The 21,180-nt window shown below is 46.4% G+C and overlaps 1 protein-coding gene across 8 annotated transcripts in view; it reads left to right on the forward strand.

The window, feature by feature from the left end:
• The first annotated feature begins 16,639 nt into the window (after positions 1-16,639).
• The window catches only part of LOC137307292 (R3H domain-containing protein 2), a 172,806-nt gene continuing 168,265 nt past the window's right edge, over positions 16,640-21,180 (forward strand). For all 8 annotated transcript variants that reach the window (XR_010959098.1, XM_067976746.1, XM_067976751.1 and 5 more), the window contains exon 1: positions 16,640-16,890. The gene's annotated coding sequence lies outside the window, so the exon portion shown is untranslated. The remainder of the gene's footprint in view (positions 16,891-21,180) is intronic.

The following is a 21,180-nucleotide window of genomic DNA, read 5'->3' on the forward strand; positions in this document are numbered from 1 at the left end:
GGATATACGGCTCTCTATTCCTTCATCTAAGTCATTTATAAATATAATGAAAAGCTGAGGCCCCAGTACAGATCCCTGGGGGACACCACTAGTCACATCCTGACAATTGAAGTACATACCCATACCTATTATCCCTACTCTGTCTCATACCTCCTAATCAATTCTCTACCCATGTCAACAGGTTGCCTCCAATTCCATGCGCTCTCATTTTTGTTAACAGTCTCTTATGTGGAACTTTGTCGAATACTTTCTGGAAGTCCATATAAATAACATCCATAGACACTTCCTTGTCTATCACGTTAGTAACCGCCTGAAAAAACTGAACTAGGTTAGTTAGACATGACTTACCCTTTACAAATCTACGCTGGCTCTCTGATCAGTTCATGTTTGTCCAAGTGCTCAAAACTCTGTCCCTAATAACAGATTCTAGTAACTTCCCCACAACAGATGTTAGACTAATAGGCCTATCATTTCCTAGTTTATCTTTCCTACCCTTCTTAATAATGGAGAGACATTGACAATTTTCCAATCCAAGGGGACAATTCCTGAATCAAGAAAGTTTTGTGAGAGCATGACTAAAGTATCTGCAATTTCCTCACCTACTTCTTTTAATATCCTGGGGTGGAAACCATCAGGTCCTGGAGATTTGTCCATCTTCAGTCTCATTATTTTCTCCATTACTAGTATTTTATTACATTAAATCTAGAAAGATCCTCCCCTTAATTTAATTTTAGTTTTTCTCGTATCTCTGGTACTTTATCCTCTTCTACTGTGAAGACCGATACAATGTAATTATTTAGCAAATCTGCCATTTTCAGATTTTCAATTACAATATCACCTGCGTCTGTCTTTAAAGGGCCCACATTACTCTTAGCCATCCTCTTTCTCTTAACGTACTTATGTTTTTTGGTACTTTTTTCTGTTTTGAGAACTGCTTCTGCCCTCCAGTGGTTACAGTCCACAATTGCACATACAGCTGATTATTATAACCTGGAAATGACTGAGTGCTGCGACTGTCTGAACACTTAGCACATCCGTATCAAATTCCTCTATTCACTATTTTAACGGAGGCTTTCACTCCTTTCAACTAAACAGGCCAGCTTCACCTTTAGCTGTTTATACACTACTCACAGTACACTCATTACACCCATTTCTCACTGTGTAAATACCGTACATTTATCTGTCTCAAGCTTCATCTGCCACTGTCTGCCTACTTACAGCTTTTACCCAACTTCTTTTGTAGGTCCCTGGCTACCTCCCACTGTCCCCCCCAAGGTTTAATATTTGCCATTCTGGACAGTTTGCATTGGGTTTCTTTCTTTCCATCACCCAGGTTTTACCATGAATTCTCTCTACTTTCAGTCTCAGAAGAGCTTTATCAAAGGCTTTTTGGAAATCTAAGTACCCCAGGTCACATGGTTTCCCCCCGCCCCTGTCCACTTGGCATATGATTCCCTCAAAAAAAAGAGTTCAGTCAGGCAGGATCTCCCCGTTCTGAATCCATGCTGGCTGTTATTTAGTAGATTACTTTTCATATAAGTAGCCCTTGCCTTTGCTCCTCATAATCAATTCCATTGTTTTACCCAGTTATGAGTTTTATGGATGCCTCATCATCATTTTACTTCCAGATTTCGCATCTGTACTGTGCGTGAGTGGGGGCGACACGGACCCGCCTGACGTGCTTTCACCTCGACTACTTAAAGGCCCACTTCACAGATGCAATGGAGGAGGACATTTGGAGATTGATGGTGAGGTATTTGAAGGAGAAAACTGAGGGACATGGCTGTCAAGAGAGCAAAGGCTGCACCCAGGATCAGTGAGCCATCTCTGGATGTTTGGCTGAGTGCAGTAAGGGCTAGTGGGGAGGTCATCTTTCCCAGCAACAGGAAACATAAACCTGCTGCCACGACTAAGAAGGTGTGGCTGGAGGTGGCACAGGAAGTGAGCAGCAGGAGCGTGACCATGGGAACTGGATACGGGATACTTTCCTTTATTAGCCGAGGCATAGACTATAAGAGCAGGGAGGTTATGTTGGAACTGTATAAAACACTAGTTAGGCCACAGCTTGAGTACTGCGTACAGTTCTGGTTACCACATTACAGGGAGGATATAATTGCACTAGAGAGGGTACAGAGGAGATTTACGAGGATGTTGCCAGGGCTGGAGAATTTTAGCTATGGGGAAAGATTGGATAGGCTGGGGTTGTTTTCTTTGGAACAGAGGAGGCTGAGGGGAGATTTAATCGAGGTGTATAAAATTATGAGGGGCCTAGATAGAGTGGATAGGAAGGACCTATTTCCCTTAGCAGAGGGGTCAGTGACCAGGGGATTTAAAGTATAGATTTAAAATAATTGGTAGAAGGATTAGAGGGGAGCTGAGGAGAAATGCTTGCGCCCAGAGGGTGGTGGGGGTCTGGAACTCACTGCCTGAAAGGGTGGTAGAGGCAGAAACCCTCAACTCATTTACAAAGTACTTGGATATGCACTTGAAGTGCCGTAACCTACAGGGCTACGGACCAAGTGCTAGAAAGTGGGATTAAGCTGGATAGCTCTTCTTTGGCTGGCACGGACACGATGGGCTGAATGGCCTCCTTCTGTTCCGTAACTTTCTATGATTCTATGATTCTATGGACCCAGTGCAAGAAGCGTTTCAATGACCTCACCAGGTCAGGAAAGGTGAGCACAATTGCAGATGTACCTGCATCCTGTGAACCCCCCCTCACTCTGTCTTGTCAATCGTACTCCATTCACAGAACTCCTCAAACCCGCTTCACTTTCAGCAGCGCCCATTGTTCCGTTTCAATGCACTCCCTCACCTCCCCCTTTCTCCATCCACCACTTTCAGTCACCCCAATTCTCATGTAATCTGATAACACGTCAGCTCACGTGTGTTTCTCAGCACACATCCTTAAATGACACTGGCAAATGCATGTCAGTGCCACCCGTGATGCATCTGCCTGATAGTCACCCTCACCAAATGCACTGCATCCAGTGGATGCACACACGCCTTACAGACACTCATAGATCTGTCATGCCACCCTCGCAGGAGAAGAGAGCGCAGAATGCCAGGGAGAGGGCAAGGACCAGAGGCGGACCACCACAGATTGTGGAGCTTTACCCGGCAGAGGAGGAGGCTTTGGAGATTAGCAGCATATCTGCCTCCCTGAGCATCGGAGATGAAGAGACTGGATGTGCATTGGAGCAGGGTGAGAGAATTAATCTCGCAGACTCACATCTCCGACAAGACAAAGTCATCTTGAGTTGACTTGAGCACTTCATCAAATATGATCACTTTAATCATGTGCATTTCAACATTTGTAAAGGTCCATGACTAAATTATATCCATCTCTTCTCTCCTCCAGGGCCATCACGCGAAGAACAGCAGCCCGTGCAGACGACGTTCGCTCAGAGGAGCTGATTCCTTCTGAGAGTGCACCATCACAGGAGACACTCTCACCCAGGCACCAGCGCAGATACGAGCACTTTGGTGTGTCCTGTTAGAGAGTTAGGTGGGATCTCACCTGGTGAATCACAGTTCACAAGTGAGCACGAGCAGAGAGTGGCGGTAGGGACAGTTGTGGAGAGTCCACGTTGGTGGGCGCACTCCTCTCCAAACTCTGCTCAGCTGGACGGAGATATTGAACCATAGGGGGAGCCATCAATGAGAAGGAAAATGATAGAGGGGCAGCAGCAAATGTGTGAGGTATTGGCAGTCCCACCAGGCACACTTTCCACAATAAGGAAGAGGATGGAGGAGTCCAGCTCAAACATTTGTGGAGTGATGTCATGGGCCCTTTCGAAGATACAATCTTCCATTGAGAGTCTGGCCACCTCTAGGGAAGTTGAATGATGGCGCACAAATGAGTCGCTGCAGGTCCAGACAGCGGCCTTGCAAACTTTGTCCGCCAACACGGCTTCCACATGCTGGCAGATAGACTAGACGTGGGCTTCCAAGGCGCCACTGACCTGCACCAAGTTGTTCCCCGACAGAGTGGTAGGGGTGCCACTGGCCCAGGAGAGGGATGATGGTGAAAGGGGACATGGAAGTGGGGACTCCACTCAAAGCGCTCCCACGTCTCACCCGTTGCCCCCCCTCAGCCAGTACCCGACATGCTGCCTCCTCTCCCGATGGCCCAGTCTGCCTCTTCACAGGTGTGCAGGTGCAGCAGTCTATGGCGGGGCCCTCACAGGCTCCAACACCCAGAGGTCTTCGGCTGCGAGCATCTCAGAAGTCAGAGCAAGGATCAGAGCAGCCTGCCTCAACCTCTACCTCTGCTGAAGCCACAGGGATAGCACCACGTACAAGTGGTAGAAATAGGAAAAGAAAAGCTTTGTAGGTCACCAGGGTTAAGTACAGGGGTGTTTTTTGATATTTGTTATTCTGGTTAATTTCTCACATCATATTAAATTTATTAATTCGCACCAGTTTCCCATCTCCCCCATTCTTGAATGGCGAGTGCCAATTGTGCTTTTTATTTGTTTGGCGCTGAAAGTGGAGAGATGAATTGATTGACACCAATTGGTGGACGTGGAACCAGTGGATGGATGGTTACAGCACTGCTTGTGTGGGGAGGGGGCGGGGGTGTGGGAGCGAATGTTATCGTGACATTGGTCCAGTGTGAGTGACTAACTGAACCTTCGAGCTATCAGAGCATCCCTGGCATCTCGAGCAGCAATGTGAGCAGCTGGTCTGGCGTTGGGAGCCCCATCTTCACCTTCCTCCTCTTCCTCCGTTCCATTGGAATCCCCATCAGACGAAGTGTACTGAGCAGCTTGTTCCTCGTTCACTTCTATTCCTCACTGCAGAACGCAGCACACTACGATTATCGTGGAGACCCTCACTGGTGAGTACTGAAGGGCGCCTCCAGGCCTGTCCAGGCACCTGAAGCTCATCTTCAGCATGCCGATGGCTTGCTCGATGACACATCTGGTTGTCATATGGCCTGTGTTGTAGCGCTCCTGGTTCTCATCGATGGGGGGTTCCTCAGAGGTGTCATCAGCCTGGTGTGAAGGGGGTATCCTTTGTTGCCCAACAGCCACCCCTTAAGGCTGGTTCCAGGTACGAACATGTCGGGGATGTTGGACTGCTGCAGTTTGAAAGCATCATGGCAGCTCCCAGGGAATCTGGCACAGACCTGCATGAACCTTTTTTTGTAGTTACACACCAGCTGACCATTGATGGAATGAAATTCCTTGCGGTTAACAAATACTCCTGGTTGATCTGGTGGTGATTGGATGGCCCTGTGTGTGCAATCGATGGCACCCTGTACCTGTGGGAAGCCAGCCAGAGACACGAATCTGAGCACCCGCTCATTCTGGCTGTTGTCATCACAGGGGAAGTTTACATAACTCGCAGCCCTGGCAACCAATCCATCCATCACCTGCCGTATGTATTTAGTGCAGCCGACTGCGACACCCTCGATATGTCTCCGGTCGTGGCCCGAAAGGAGCCGGAGGCAAAGAAATTGAGGGTGTTGGTGACTTTCACATCCACTGGTAATGTGTGGCCACCAGGTCCAGCAGGGAGCAGGTCCTCCTATAGGAGGCTACAGATGTCTGCGACCACCGGAACGTAGGGCTCCGGAAGTTTACTTGCTTGGATTGAATATGATGCTCTTCAGAACTACATACAATCTGCTTGGTCTGAATCTTTGGATCTTTTGATTGATAGACTAATATCCCATATATCTATCTGAGGTAGCAGGTTCCTGGTAGAAACTATTTCAACTGGCTTGGGAATACAGCCAAACTTTGCACTTGCTATTGCTTTTCAGGTACCAAGATAAAATTGTTTGATTGTGGACCAAATGGTGGTTGACTCTTCCTTCTAGAAGGCACTATGGAAACTATCTGAATTGTGGGCTGTATCACTTTATTTGTGCCTCCTGAATGAACTATGGAGACCATCGCAGAGACCATGGATTGAAAATACAAGGACAAAAGAATTTTTAAGAATAGGAAAAAGCCATTTCGCTCAACAATCTTGTCTGTTTTTGAATGATCTCAATTCCGCTTATGTGCCTTCTCACCAGATCCCTCAATCGTTTTTCTTTCCAGAAACACATCTAGTTGTCTCTTACCCATTAATAATATTCACTTTGATAGTCTTCCCATGGTACCTTATTTTACAGCTCTATTGTCCTTGGTGTAAAAGAAAAACTTTCACATAACTTTCCTTCTTGCTCCTAATTTCCTAACTTGTAACTTGTGTCCCCGGGCAATTGAACCTTTTACTTCAGTAAATAACGTGCACAGATCAAGCTATTCCCAGGAACAGAAACAGTTATAGGAAATAATGATAAAATACCTGTTAAAAATACAATCCATGCTAAAAATAAGAACATATTAAATTGCCGGTATAGCAACATTAAAAGCATCAGCAACCAAAAGTATGGTCAAGAAGTTTGAGGAAAACACCATCAGGGCATATGGGCAGGGTGGGGACACTTAGCCAAATAAGGGTTCTGTACACAAACGCACATAGCATAAGGGGTAAAACAAATGAGTTAGAAGCACGACTTCAGCTTCAAGGGTATGGTGTAATAGCCATTACAGAGACCTGGCTACAAGTTGGGCATGATTAGGAGCTGAATATTCCAGGCTATAAGGTCTTCAGAAAGGTCAGAGAAATTGGGAAAGGAGGGGGAGTAGTAATATTGATAAAAGACACAAATACAGCAGTGGAAAGAAAGGATTTCTGTGAGGGTGATCAGGCAGTGGAAACACTATGGTTAGAGTTAAGGAACCTCAAAGGATGCAAGACTTTGGTCGGAGTTGTTTACTGATCTCCTGATAGTAGTGATGTAGTGGGGGGATGTATAAATACGGAGATCGGGGAAGCATGTAGCAGAAACAATGTAGTTATAATGGGAGATTTTAATTTTCACATAGACTGGGAAAAGCAGAACAGCTCAAGTAGTAAAGGCAATGAATTTCTAGAATGTATTCAGGGCAATTTTCTACAACAATATGTTTTAGAACTGACAACGATAAGGCCACACTAGATTTTAGTGATGAGTAACGAACCAGAATTAGTTAGCAATCTGACTGTAAGGGAACATATTGGGAATAGTGACCATAATATGATTGAATTTGATGATAGGTTTGAGAGAGAGAAGGGAGAGTCAAAAACCAAGGTTTTAAATTTAAGTAAGGCAAACTTCGAAGGGATGAGAAATAAATTGACCACAGTAAACTGAGCTGAACTATTAATAGGTAAAACTATAGACAAACAGTGGGAAGTACTCAAAGTATTTGTTACAATACAAAATCAGCACATACCCCTAAAAGACAAAAACTCCTCTTGTGCAGCAAAGCAACCATGGTCAACAAACAAGGTAAGACAGTATCAAAAGGCTTACACAAATGCAAGGAAAAGTGGGAATCCAGAGAACTGGGAGAGCTCTAAAAAGCAACAAAGAGATCCAAAGAAAGTAAAAGAATAGGAAAAAAAAACTTACAAGGGATATCAAAGCTAACAGTAAAAGTTATTATAAATATATTAAGAGAAAGAGAGTGGTAAGGGGGAATGTGGGACCATTAAAGATAGATGCAGGTGAGACTTTAATGGACAATAAAGAAATGACAGACTTGTTAAATGAGTACTTGGCATCCGTTTTCACATTAGAGGAAGAGGACAAAAGACCAGTGGTACAAGGGAACCTAAAAATAAGTCATGGGAAGGAACTTAGTGGATCTAATATAAGTTAAAAAATTGGTAATGGAGAAAATAATGGGACTTAATATAAACAAATCTCCCGGATCTGATGGTTTCGACCCCAGGGTAGTAAAATAAATAGGTGAGGAAATTGCAGATGTGTTCGTCATGATCTTCCAAAGCTCTCCAGATTCAGGAATTGTGCCCTTGGATTGCAAAATTGCAAATGTCACTCTGCTATTTAAGAAGAGAGGAAGTGAGAAACCTGGAAACTATAGACCAATCAGTTTAACGTCAGTTGTGGGGAAGTTGCTGGAATTTATCTTCAGGGACAAAGTGACTGTGCACTTGGATGTATCAGTTGATCAAAGAGAGTTAACATGGATTTGTGAAGGGTAGGTCATGTCTGACTAATCTGGTTGAATTTTTTGTGGAGGTCACCAACATGGTTGATAAGGGAGTGTCTATGGATGCTGTCTATATGGACTTCCAGAATGCATTTGATAAGGTTCCTCACAAGAGATTATTAGCAAAAATAAAAGCGCACAGAATTGGAGGTAACCTTGTGACATGAATCGGTAATTGGTTGGGAGGTAGAAGACAGAGTAGGGATAAAGGGAATGTACTCTGATTGGCGGGATGTGACAAATGATGTTCCCCAGGGATCTGTAGTGGGTCCTCAGCTTTTTATCATATATGTCAATGACTTGGGTGAAGTTAATAGAGAGTTGTATATCCAAGTTTGCAGATGACACTAAGTTAGGAGAGACAGTAAATAATATAGACGGGACCAGGAAGTTTTAAAAATTCATTCTTGGGATGTGGGCGTCGCTGTCAAGGCCGGCATTTATTGCTCATTCCTAATTGCCCTCGAGAAGGTGGTGGTGAGCCTTCTTCTTGAACTGCTGCAGTCCGTGTGGTGACGGTTCTCCCACAGTGCTGTTAGGTAGGGAGTTCCAGGATTTTAACCCAGCGACGATGAAGGAACAGCGATATATTTCCAAGTCGGGATGGTGTGTGACTTGGAGGGGAACGTGCAGGTGGTGTTGTTCCCATGTGCCTGCTGCTCTTGTCCTTCTAGGTGGTAGAGGTCGCGGGTTTGGGAGGTGCTGTTGAAGAAGCCTTGGTGAGTTGCTGTCGTGCATCCTGTGGATGGTACACACTGCAGCCATGGTGCGCTGGTGGTGAAGGGAGTGAATGTTTAAGGTGGTGGATGGGGTGCCAATCAAGTGGGCTGCTTTGTCCTGGACGGTGTCGAGCTTCTTGAGTGTTGTTGGAGCTGCACTCATCCAGGCAAGTGGGGAGTATTCCATCACACTCCCTGACTTGTGCCTTGTAGATGGTGGAAAGGCTTTGGGGAGTCAGGAGGTGAGTCACTCGCCGCAGAATACCCAGCCTCTGACCTGCTCTTGTAGCCACAGTATTTATGTGGCTGGTCCAGTTAAGTTTCTGGTCAATGGTGACCCCCAGGATGTTGATGGGGGATTCGGCGATGGTAATGCCGTTGAATGTCAAGGGGAGGTGGTGAGACTCTCTCTTGTTAATTCCTGCAGGGCTTGATCTGCTCTGTTTACGGTGTCAGTTGGGACACCCCAGGATCTCCCAGGACTACAGTGTTGATGGTGAACTTAGTATAGACATGTAATTGATACAGACCGTCCCAGCACAGACCTGACCTCAAACAATTCACCAACCTCAGGTAGATCTTTTCTGTAAACTTATCTCACTTGTAAACATTGAATGCCAACCTGGAAAACTCGAAAAAGGCAACCGGCAGTGTCTAAAAACCTGGCTCAGCCCCAAAAAGCTGACAACTCAAGAACGGCCCCGATTATAAAACTATGACATGAAAGGTCCTAAGCTCTAGCATTCCCTCCCTAAACCTCTCTGTCTCTCCACCTCTCTCTCCTCCTTTAAAACCTACCTCTTTAACGAAGCTTTTGGTCCCCTGTCCTAACATCTTGTTCTTTGGCTCGTTAAAGGCACTACATAAATGCAAGTTGTTGTTGTTGTTATGACCTGCGAAAATAAGTAGATACACGGGCATTGTAACTATAAGTACACCCAACAGACCTTTTGTTGTATTGGAGGAAAGCCATAAATAGGAAACCCTAAAGTTGATGGCACAAAATTGGTGATTTATTTCTCGGCAAATTTTTATATTGAAAATGATGCATTCTGGTTCATTGTGTACACCTTTATACGTCACAGTGGATAGATTTTTAATCCTATTAAAAGGGGAAAAAAATAGTGGTATTTTGATTTTTATCAGTCCAAGCAGACTGTCACTCTACAGGCTGTTCAATATTAAATTGGGTTGAGGTAATAATATTTGTGTGCACATCTCCTATAGACGAGGAATTAGGAACAAATCCAATAAGATAGGATAGGGTTAAGACTCCACATTTGATATTTTGGGGTTTGATAAACACAATACTCTTTCTGTATTTACATATTTGACAATTGCCCACTTTTGGAGCAGATGCCTTTGCTTCCAGTCCTGTTCGTGCTGTTTGTCTGGTGACCCTAAAACCAGCGGGCTTCGAGGCTGGTTGAAATAGGCCCATAATCCTACGCTGTTTTCCCAGCCCGAGAGCTGGAAACAATAGCACATGTGCACTGGTCGGTGGTGAAAACATTTTTAAATGGAGAGCCAGCATATTTGAAAATTATACAAAGGATGAGTGGAACTATTTAACATAGAACGTTCTTTCCCCCATAGTTTCCTCCTCCTTTAATATTGTACCTTTCGAATAGTGCAACAGTTTTTTTAATTTTCAGGATGTGGGTGTCGCTGACAAGGCCGACACTTATTGTCCATCACTCAGATACAACTGAGTGGCTTGCTAGGCCATTTCAGAGGGCAGTTAAGAGTCAACCACATTGGTGTGGGGACTGGAGCCACATCTAGGCCCAGACCGGGTAAGGACGGCAGGTTTCCTTCCCTAAAGGACATCAGTGAACCAGTTGGGTTTTTACGACAGTCCGACAGCTTCGTGGTCACTTTTACTGAGACCAGCTTTTTATTTCCAGATTTTGTTTTTACGCTTACAGTTGCCGACTGCCTGCTTTTGGAGCGGACGTCAGCTTTTCTAGTCCCCATTCGTGCCAAAGTCTGGAAAACAGCTGATTTGGGGACCGCTTAAATCCACAGTGGCTCACTCACTTCCACATTGTTGCTGATTTGTTTTTGCTTCTGGAAGCTCTGCCACCCCCATGTATGTCTGTGTGTCTGTGTGTGTATGTCTGTGTCTGTGTGTGTGTGTGTGTGTGTGTGTATCTGTGTATGTCTGTGTGTGTCTGTGTGTGCGTCTGTGTGTGTCTGTGTCCGTGTCTGTGTGTGCGTGTGTGTCTGTGTCTGTGTGTGCGTGCGTGTGTCTGTGTGTGCGCGTGTGTGTGTATGCGTGCGCGTGCCTGTGTGTGTCTGTGCGTGTGTGTGTCTATGCATGTGTGCATGTGTGTCTGTGTGTGTGCGTGTGTCTGTGTCTGTATGTGTCTGTGTGTATCTGTGTGTGTGTGTCTGTGTCTGTGTGTGTGCGCGTGTCTGTGTGCGTGTGTGTGCGCGTGTGTGTGTCTGTGTGCGTGTGTCTGTGTGTGCACGTGTCTGTGTGTGTGCACGTGTCTGTGTGTGTGCACGTGTATGTCTGTGTGTGTATCTGTGTGTGTCTGTGTGTGCATGTGTGTCTGTGTATGCGTGTGTGTGCGTGTGTGCGTGTCTGTGTCTGTGCCTCTGTGTGTGCGTGTGTGTATCTGTGTGTGTCTGTGTGTGCATGTGTGTCTGTGTATGCGTGTGTGCGCGTGTGTGTGTGTCTGTGTGTGCGCGTGTGTTGTCTGTGTGTGCATGTGTCTGTGTGTGCGTATGTGTCTGTGTGTGTGCGTCTGTGTGTGCGCACGTGTCTGTGTGTATGTCTGTGCATGTGTCTGTGTGTGTCTGTATGTGTGCGTGTGTGTGTGTCTGTGTGTGCGCGTGTGTTGTCTGTGTGTGCATGTGCCTGTGTGCGCATGTGCGTCTGTGTGTGCGTATGTGTGTATGTCTGTGCATGTGTCTGTGTGTGTCTATGTGCGTGCGTGTGTGCGCACGTGTCTGTGTGTATGTCTGTGCACGTGTCTGTGTGTTTCTGTGTGCATGTGTGTGTGTGCACATGTCTGTGTGTGTCTGTGTGTGTGTCTGTTTGTGAATGTGTCTGTGTGTGCCTGTCTGTGTGTGTGCGTGTGTGTGTGTGTGTCTGTGTGTGCACGTGTCTGTATGTGCATTTGTGTCTGTGTGGTGCATCTGTGTGTGCACGTCTGTGTGTATGTGTGTGCATGTGTCTGTGTCTGTGTGCATGTGTCTGTGTGTGTGCATGTGTGTGCCTGTGTGTGCACGTATCTGTGTGTGTGTGTGTGTGTATCTGTGTGTGCGTGTGTGTGTGTCTGTGTGTGCATGTGTGTGTCTGTATGTGTCTGTGTATGTGCATGTGTCTGTGTGCACGTGTCTGTGTGTGTCTGTGTGTGCACGTGTCTGTGTGTGTCTGTGTCTGTGTGCGTGCATGTGTGTGCATGTGTCTGTGTGTGCATGTGTGTGCACGTATCTGTGTGTGTGTGTGTGCGCACGTGTCTGTGTGTGCACGTGTCTGTGTGTGTCTGTGTGTGCACGTGTCTGTGTGTGTCTGTGTGTGCACGTGTCTGTGTGTGTGTGTGTGTGAGTGTGTGTGCACGTGTCTGTGTGTGCACGTGTCTGTGTGTGTGTCTGTGTGTGCACGTGTCTGTGTGTGTCTGTGTGTGCACGTGTCTGTGTGTGCACGTGTCTGTGTGTGCACGTGTCGGTGTGTGTGTGTGTGTGTGCACGTGTCTGTGTGTGCACGTGTCTGTGTGTGTGTCTGTGTGTGCACGTGTCTGTGTGTGTCTGTGTGTGCACGTGTCTGTGTGTGTCTGTGTGTGCACGTGTCTGTGTGTGTGTGTGTGTGTGTGTGTGCACGTGTCTGTGTGTGCACGTGTCTGTGTGTGTGTCTGTGTGTGCACGTGTCTGTGTGTGTCTGTGTGTGCACGTGTCTGTGTGTGCACGTGTCTGTGTGTGCACGTGTCTGTGTGTGCATGTGTCTGTGTGTGTCTGTGTGTGCACGTGTCTGTGTGTGTGTGTGTGTGTGCACGTGTCTGTGTGTGCACGTGTCTGTGTGTGTGTCTGTGTGTGCACGTGTCTGTGTGTGTATGTGTGTGCACGTGTCTGTGTGTGCACGTGTCTGTGTGTGCACGTGTCTGTGTGTGTGTGTGCACGTGTCTGTGTGTGCACGTGTCTGTGTGTGTGTCTGTGTGTGCACGTGTCTGTGTGTGTCTGTGTGTGCACGTGTCTGTGTGTGTCTGTGTGTGCACGTGTCTGTGTGTGCACGTGTCTGTGTGTCTGTGTGTGCACGTGTCTGTGTGTGTCTGTGTGTGCACGTGTCTGTGTGTGTCTGTGTGTGCACGTATCTGTGTGTGCACGTGTCTGTGTGTGTGTGTGTGTGTGTGTGCACGTGTCTGTGTGTGCACGTGTCTGTGTGTGTGTCTGTGTGTGCACGTGTCTGTGTGTGCACGTGTCTGTGTGTATGTGCACATCAAATCACTCAATTGCAGAAAAGCAGAAGCAGCTCACCAGAGAGGATGATTCACTGTTGTGCAACTACTTCCTGAGTACAGAATTTTTAAGCCCTTTTTCCAATATCACAGATTTTTATAGAAAGTATTCAATTACTGCTTCTAATGGACTACACACAAATGCAGAAATTATGAAGCCCTGCTGTCAGCATGGAGTTTCTTTTGACACAAGCATTGGGCGCCGAATCGGGGCTACACTATCTCTGATCTGTGCACATGTCCAGAAATACTTGGTGCTTCACAATTTCTGCCTTAAATCAAATCCTGAACTAAGAGATTCTGTATTAAGCAGAACCTGGCTAAGGCTGGACGACTGTAATGCTGAACTCTGCTATGTTATGTCCAGTTGAACCCAGCCACCACTGTGCTGTGGTGACTCTGAAACCAAATGATTGGTGCTGCTTGTGATAATCACTCTTGATAACCAGATTACCTTTGCATGTGTAGAAGTAGGAAAGTAAAGCTTTGTTCTTGATATGACTATGAGTTGCCATTCATTTTATGGTCTCTGGTAAGCCAAGTGTTAAATGGTTTTCAACCAACACTGCACTTTACTCAGGCTGTAGGCAGATAGTTTCTTAATGTTATTCAGGTTGCTTTAATGTCGGGCAGCTTGAAGCAAGCTAAATACAGCATCGTATATAACCCGTATATATTACTACACATTACTCCAGGATCATCCTGGAGAGCAAAGGCAACCTCTGCTTCTTGTCTTCACTATCAACCATCTCCTTAAACCCCTCTCCCCTGTCCCCTCCACCCTCACCTCCAACATGTACGAAGACTTCTTTGTCACTTTGAGACCAACTGTTCAGCTGCTTCTGCTGTTTCCCACCAAGCCAAACCTCCCGCCAAGCTCTCCTGCCCTAGCCCTGATTTTGCATCCTTCTCTGCTTTCTCTCATATCCCCCCTCATGCTCGTCTCGTTCTACGAGACCCACCTCCTGACCTTGACCCCATTCCAGCTAAACTGCTGACCACCCAACTTCCCTTCCTGACCACCATGTTCACTGACATCATATGTGGTTCCTTCTCCTCAGGTACTGTCCCCCTCCCTTTCAAAACTGCCATCATCACCCTCCTCAAAAAACCAATCCTCTGTCCTGTAAACAACCACCCCATCTCTAACCTCCCTTTCATCTCCAAAGCCCTTGAACGTGCTGTCGCCTCCCAAATGCGTGTCCCTCGTTCCCGCAACTCCATGTTGGAACCTTTTCCAATCAGGTTTCTGTCCCTGCCACAGCACTTCTCAAAGTCACAAATGACATCCTCTGTGACTGTGACCGTGGTAAACTATCCCTCCTCATCCTTCTCGACCTGTCTACAGTCTTTGACTCGGTTGACCACATCACCCTCCTCCAACGCTTCTCCTCTGTTGTCCAGCCCAGTGGGACTGCCCTCTCTTGGTTCCACTCTTACCTATCCAGTCATAGCCAGACAATCTCCAGCATGGCTCTTCCTGTCCCACAACAACAACTTGCGTTTATATAGCGCCTTTAACAAAATAAAACTTCCCAATTTGTCCTGTCTTCAGTGAAGACGTTAGGTATACTTTGACACAGCCCAGCCTACTTGGATACTCCTTACTGAACCTGCAGAGGGATGTATGAATCTTGCTTGTTTTGGTATGATTTTATGTGTCAGATTTCATATCTTTTATTGGTATAGTCAATACTGGATATTTTGTGATCAAGGTGTCCATTTGGGAATTGTTGTTGGCACACAATGTTTATTCCCTTTATTCTTGTGGACTGCATGGTCTAATCTTTCTAAACTCTATTTTTACTATTATGAATTAACAACAACAACAGCAACTTGCATTTATATAGCGCCTTTAACGTAGTAAAACATTCCAAGGGTCTTCACAGGAGTGTTATCAGACAAAATTTGACACCAAGCCACATAAGGAGATATTAGGACAGGTGACCAAAAGCTTGGTCAAAAAGGTAGATTTTAAGGAGCTTCTTAAAGGAGGAGAGAGAGGTGGAGAGGCGGAGAGGTTTTGGGAGGGAATTCCAGAGCTTAGGGCCTAGATCCTTACTTCTGGAGTCTTTCAAGGATCTATCCTTGCCCCCTCCTCTTTCTCAACTACATGCTGTCCCATCCAAAACCATGGGGTCAGCTTCCACGTGTATGCTGATGGCACCCAGATCAACCTCTCCAACACCTCTCTCGACCCCTCCACTGCCTTTGTGTTGTCAAACCCAGTCCTGGATGAGCTGCAATTTCCATCTGTAACATAGCCCATCCCTGCCCCTGCCTCAGCCCATCTGCTGCTAAAACCCACATCCATGCTCTTGTCCCCTGCAGACTCAACTATTCCAATGTTCTCTTGGCCATGCTCCCATTCTCCACTCTCCATAAACTTCAGCTCATCCAAAACTCTGCTGCCCGTATCCTATCCTGCATCAAGTCCCACTCACCCATCACCTTGTTGACCTACATTAGCTCCCGGTCCTCCAACACCTGCAATTTAAAATTCTCATCCTCGTGTTCAAATCCCTCCATGGCCTCACTCCTCCCTATCTCTGTAACCTCCTCCAGCCCTACAACCCCCTATCCTAAACTCTCTGTTCCTCTGACTCTGAGCTCTTGTGTATCCCCCACTCCCTTCGCTTCACCATTGGCGGCTGGGCCTTCAGTTGTCTAGGCCCTGAGCCCTGGAATCCCCTCTCTAAAGCTCTCCGCTTCTCCAAACTCCTGTCTCATTTAAGACCCTCCTTAAAACTTTTTGAGCAAGCTTTAAGTCACCCATCCTAATACCTCCTTCTTTAGCTCCGTATCCATTTCTGTGGAGTGCCATGGAATACTAAAGGTGCTATATAAATGCACATTGCTGTTTTATGCACAGTGGCCGGGAATTTCCTCGGAGTTGCTCCTGCTCCACCGCCATAACGTCACCGGAACTGCGGCACAAGTAATGGCGGCAGAGCGGGAGGCACTCCAAGCAAATTCCCGGACAGTGTTTTTTTGTGACTACGCCAGCCGTACGTTAATCCAACACCTGTGGCGTTGTTTTTTTTTTACTGGACTAAAGGCGGCGACTTTACTGCTAACACACACGGTCTGTCCAAGCCCATGGATGAAGAATGGCGCCATGGATGAGGGAGGTCCTGGAGGGCTGGTGGTGCTTGTAGAAATGCCTCCATGAAGAGTCAGTGCCTTCAGGAGAAGAGGGAAGAAAATTGGGGCGGGGGAATCATGGCCTGAAGTATCTTCTATGTGTGTAGAAAGCGTGATGGAAATGTGGGATGCAGTGACATATTTCTGTAGAGGGCATCATGGATAGCAGCTACAGGCTTCACAGTCTGTACGCACAAACCAGTGACGTCACAAGCACGGAGCACCTGTTGACGTCACTGAGTGGGCAGGAAGGTGTGACGCAGCACGCAGGCGCCGGAGCCGGCGAGATTATTTTCTTTCTTTTCTCTTTTTATTTCTCCGCAGTTTGGTTTCTTTCTCATTTCCTTGTTTGTGTTTTCTCCCCCTTTCCCCCTCCCCTCTCCCCCACTCCTCGTAAAGGCGAGCCTTTGTTTTGTTTTTTTGGTCGGCAACGGACGGTTTGTGGTGCGAGCGCCGAGCGCGGAGTTTCTGAGGCGTCGGCCTGAACCCGAGTGTGAGGCGGTGAGTGGGATCCCAGTGTGGGAGGCCTTCAGGGCAGGGGGCGGGGACAGTGCAACGGGCGGGTGGTGGGGAGTGGTGAAGGGGGGGGTAGTGGGGAAGGTGGCAAAATCATAGTGGAGGGGAGGGGGCATGTTCCTCATGAACCAGTCAAATGAAGTTTGACTCCATGTACTTCCATGATGTTTTGGATTTGGGGCCACATTTTGAGGGGTTTGCATTGTTTCACATGGTTGTTTTATGCCAGAGACAGGAATGATCAGAGTGTCCTTGTGAGGCACCCCAACGAGGACCTTGGTGTGAACCCCACCTTTCGTTCGCGATGTCTGCGCACACTATAGGACCTTCAAAAGGTTCGGCTTGAGATCTGGCTGGGGAGGGGGTGGACGTTCATGTGCTCGATGTAGTTAAGCTTGTTAGTCACAAGCGTAGGTGGCATGTGTGCTTGTCCGGGTAACATACTGGTCAACATCCCGGACCTACCTCAGATCACTCCGTCATGGAAGATTAAGGATTCCTGTCAAAAGCCTGGCCTTTCTTCTGTCACCGAGGATATCAATTCTTTGGGTGGTATGAAGCCTGCGATCAAGCTTTTTCTTTCCCAAGAATGTTAAGATTGATTGGTAAGTCAACTACTCCATTATCGTTGTATCATGCGACTACCTGGATGGTAGAAGGCGAACTAGATGGACCTGCGTCTTTTTTTTGTCTAGCAATTCCAAGTTCCTATGAATGTATGTGTGACTTTGCCCTACAAGAAATGCGTGGAATGGTCAGTGATAGTTCTCCAAGGTTCCATGGTTACTAAGAGCCAGTGGACCCAAACAGGGCTTGAGGCATGGCTCTGCTCATTGAAAGAAGAAGGTTGCATTTATGTAGCACTTTTCAGATCCTCAGGACATCCAGAAGCTGTTTACCGTCAATGAAGTATTTTTGAAGTGTAGCCATTGATGTAATGTGAAACGCAGCAATTTGCACACAGCAAGGTCCCACAAACAGCAATGAGGTAAATGATCAGCTACTCGGTTTTAGTGATGTTGGTTAGGACACTGGTTGAATAGCATCATAAGGGATTATCTTGGAGTGTCCATTCCAGGCACTTGAAAGAATGATGGCACCCATTTTTGCTGATAGTGTTTTGGTAGACCCGTGTGGGGATTTAGTGTGCTCAATCGCTGTCTAAATGTGAATGCCTCTGACTACGATATGGCTTTGCAGCGCACGAGGGTACTGATTCCCTTGAGGTTTTAGTAGATGAAAGCTTTAGCTTTTCCACAGTTCTTAAGGACCATATTGTGAAGGGGCAGTGGAGGTTTTGGTCTTTCTCATCCTTCTTCAGTAACAGCAAATGACCCATTCAGGTCAAGCTTGTGGCATATTAGGTGTACAACATATAAACAGTTCTTCATGGTTTGGAGCTATGTATGCTCCGAAAGGACTGACTTCAGTTAATGTACAAGATCCAGGATCAAACTGTTCAGTGGATTTGTGCAAAAAAGTTGGTTGTTGGGATGGTGGGCTATGGCCAACTCTGACCTGACACTGAGTATTTTGGAGGGGGAGTAGGCCTCGTAACAGGCGTGCATCTTTGCCAAATTCCCTTTCATAAAGTCCTGGATTAAGTATTTGCTGACGAGGTTCCTGATGCATAGCATTGGACTTTGATGTCTAGGACATCACGTTGGCTGGCATGTCTGCATAGGTCCTTCCACCATGCACAAGTCAGTTGTTCATCAAGTAGCTAATGAGCCTACCTCTCAGTACTTCTATGTCTGAATGTGCTCATATCTCCAGGGCTTGGAGCCTCTCTTAGTTGGTCTGCAGAGCAAGTAGTAGCTGCTGAAGCTTCGCACCTCTAATTTGTGGAAGCACTGTTCAATGGAATATGGTGTGCGCCCATGCTATGGTCAGGAACTTTTTTTAAAATTTGTTCTCGGGATGTGGCCGATACTGGCAAGACTGCATTTATTGCCTATCCCTAGTTGTGCTGAGAAGGTTGATGTGCTGCGTCCTTGTGGTGATAGTAGCAATGCCCTCATGTTTTCTGGTGAGTTGTGCTGCTCAGAAGGAATTCCTGGTGCCCGTTGTCTGCCTCACAAGGTATTACACCAACACTTGTTGCCTAATGACAAACTAGTGACTGTTGTTTTTTTTGGGGTACCTGCGTGAGGTAGGCCTGGCTTACTGATGGGACCTTATGGGTAGACTTGTCACTGGTGGCTGGAATTTTCCCAGATAACACTGTAGCTCAGTACCCAAATAGGTATGGTGGTCCCAGCTGGGCAAACAGTGGGAACCTTGCCAGTGGTCTGTGTTGGTGAGCTGCCTGGTTTTAGCTGGTTAAATTCAGACATATCCATCTGCATATTTTGGGATCCCTGAGCCTTTGCTCTGCCAACCTGCACCTAAGCTCTGTGGGCTTGGGTAAATGGGGTGTGAGACGAGAGGTGAGTGTGCTCTTTGTATCTGGCATGTAGAAATGACTTGAATGCATTTCTCAGTAGTTTGGTTGGGTCTCCAATGTCAGGTTGACCCAAAAAAATCTAGGAGGCCTCACTGCCAGCAACTGCAGTGAGTGTAGATTTGTGGCGGGCATTCATAAGGGAACTAGATGAGTTCCTGAAAGTGGCCAACAGAACTATGTCAAAGGTAGGTGGGTCATTAGGGGATGTGCCATGCGATTACTGTGGTTGCTTGGGTTTGATTACCTTCAGGAGTCGGAGAAGAATTTCCCAATTTTCTCCCTGCTAAATGGGTCCCAAGTTTTTTCTCTCTTTCCTCTCCGAAGAGGTTGTGTGGGTGGGGGGTAATGTGAATGGAGATGATGGTGTACAAAAGTTAGACGGTGCCAGTGTTGGAAAGGTTTGATGGACCAGTTGGTCTTTACTGGTCTATTTTTTGTGTGTTTTGCAGTCTTCAGCACCAGTGAAAGGAAACAAACCTTTCTATTAATAAACACAGAAAATATTGGAAATGTACAGCAGGTCAGTCAGAATCAGAAAGTAAAAGATTTCTCTTTCCCATTCTGGCTGTCCATTGCCAGCATGTTCCTTGTTAATGAATACATTTGATCTGGTCATCAGAACTTGATGATTTTTCTTATCAACTTTATGTTCCATGAAGTTACTTTTTAACTAATTTTACACCCATACAGTTTAGTCTGACCAGTTTCCGAAATGACAATCACAATCCAAAATCACAGCTTCATTTTCCTCTAGAAGTATACAAAACCTTGTGCAATTCTCCACAACGTGGGTGAGTGAATCATATATAAGTTCAAATAGGCAGCAGTAAGGGTCCTGTGTGAAAGGAATTTCGGTTGTTTCCACCCACTCCCCAGTGGGCACAAGTCCTACAGCACTTCATTGTCCATCATTCAGCACGAAATTGGCAGTTTTATTCAACTTACGAGGATGGCGAGTGTGGGAAATGGCAAATTCACCTTGCTGTAATAGGGGTGCCCTTTTGAGGCTGTGGTTAAAGCAAAAAGGGTCAAAGTAGAGTTAGTTTTACTCTGTACCTACTTCATGCCAGACCTAACCTGAGTGTGTTTGATGTGACAGTGTGGAGGAAGCTTTGTATCTAACCTGTGCTGCTGTACCTGCCCTGGGAATGTTTGATGCCGCAGCGTAGAGAGAGCTTTACTCTGTATCTAACCCGTGCTGTACCTGCCCTGGAAGTGTTTGATGGGACAGTGTAGAGGGAGCTTTACTCTGTATCTGACTCTGGGCGTGTTTGATGGTAACAGTGGTTGTGCAAAATAGAAAGTGTTTCATTTCCTACTGCTGAAATCCCTTCATTTGAGCACAAAAAATTATCAAAACACAAAATTTTATAGACATACAATCTTTCTATATGTACTCGGGAGGGGAGTGGAATGGTCCTGGAGCCTGGGTGTATTGTGAGCCACAGTGTTTCTACAAAATGTATTTAAAAAAAACACCGCCATTGCTGTATCAAATTGGTGGTGATGCTGACCTTAGCGTTTTTGGCATCAGGCCTGGCTGCATGGGGATGGGACAGTACTTCGACTGAGTCTTGGCTCCCAAGTTTGAATCCTAGATGAGAAGTCTATCAAAGCAGATGGCCCCTGCCTTTTTTTTGAGCCTGGGAGGAAAAGCTGAGGTAACTACAGAGGATGGACTTCATTAGTGATTTGTTCTGCTAATGATAAAGAAGTGCTCATTTCAAATCCTGCATTAAAGAAAATCATCTTCAGCAAAAGGGCACGGAACGTTGTCCAGTAAATGATATACTGTGGTTTGACGTTACTTGAAACCCTCAGGTTACAGT

Source organism: Heptranchias perlo, chromosome X, assembly GCF_035084215.1.
Source record: "Heptranchias perlo isolate sHepPer1 chromosome X, sHepPer1.hap1, whole genome shotgun sequence".
Lineage (NCBI taxonomy): Eukaryota > Metazoa > Chordata > Chondrichthyes > Hexanchiformes > Hexanchidae > Heptranchias > Heptranchias perlo.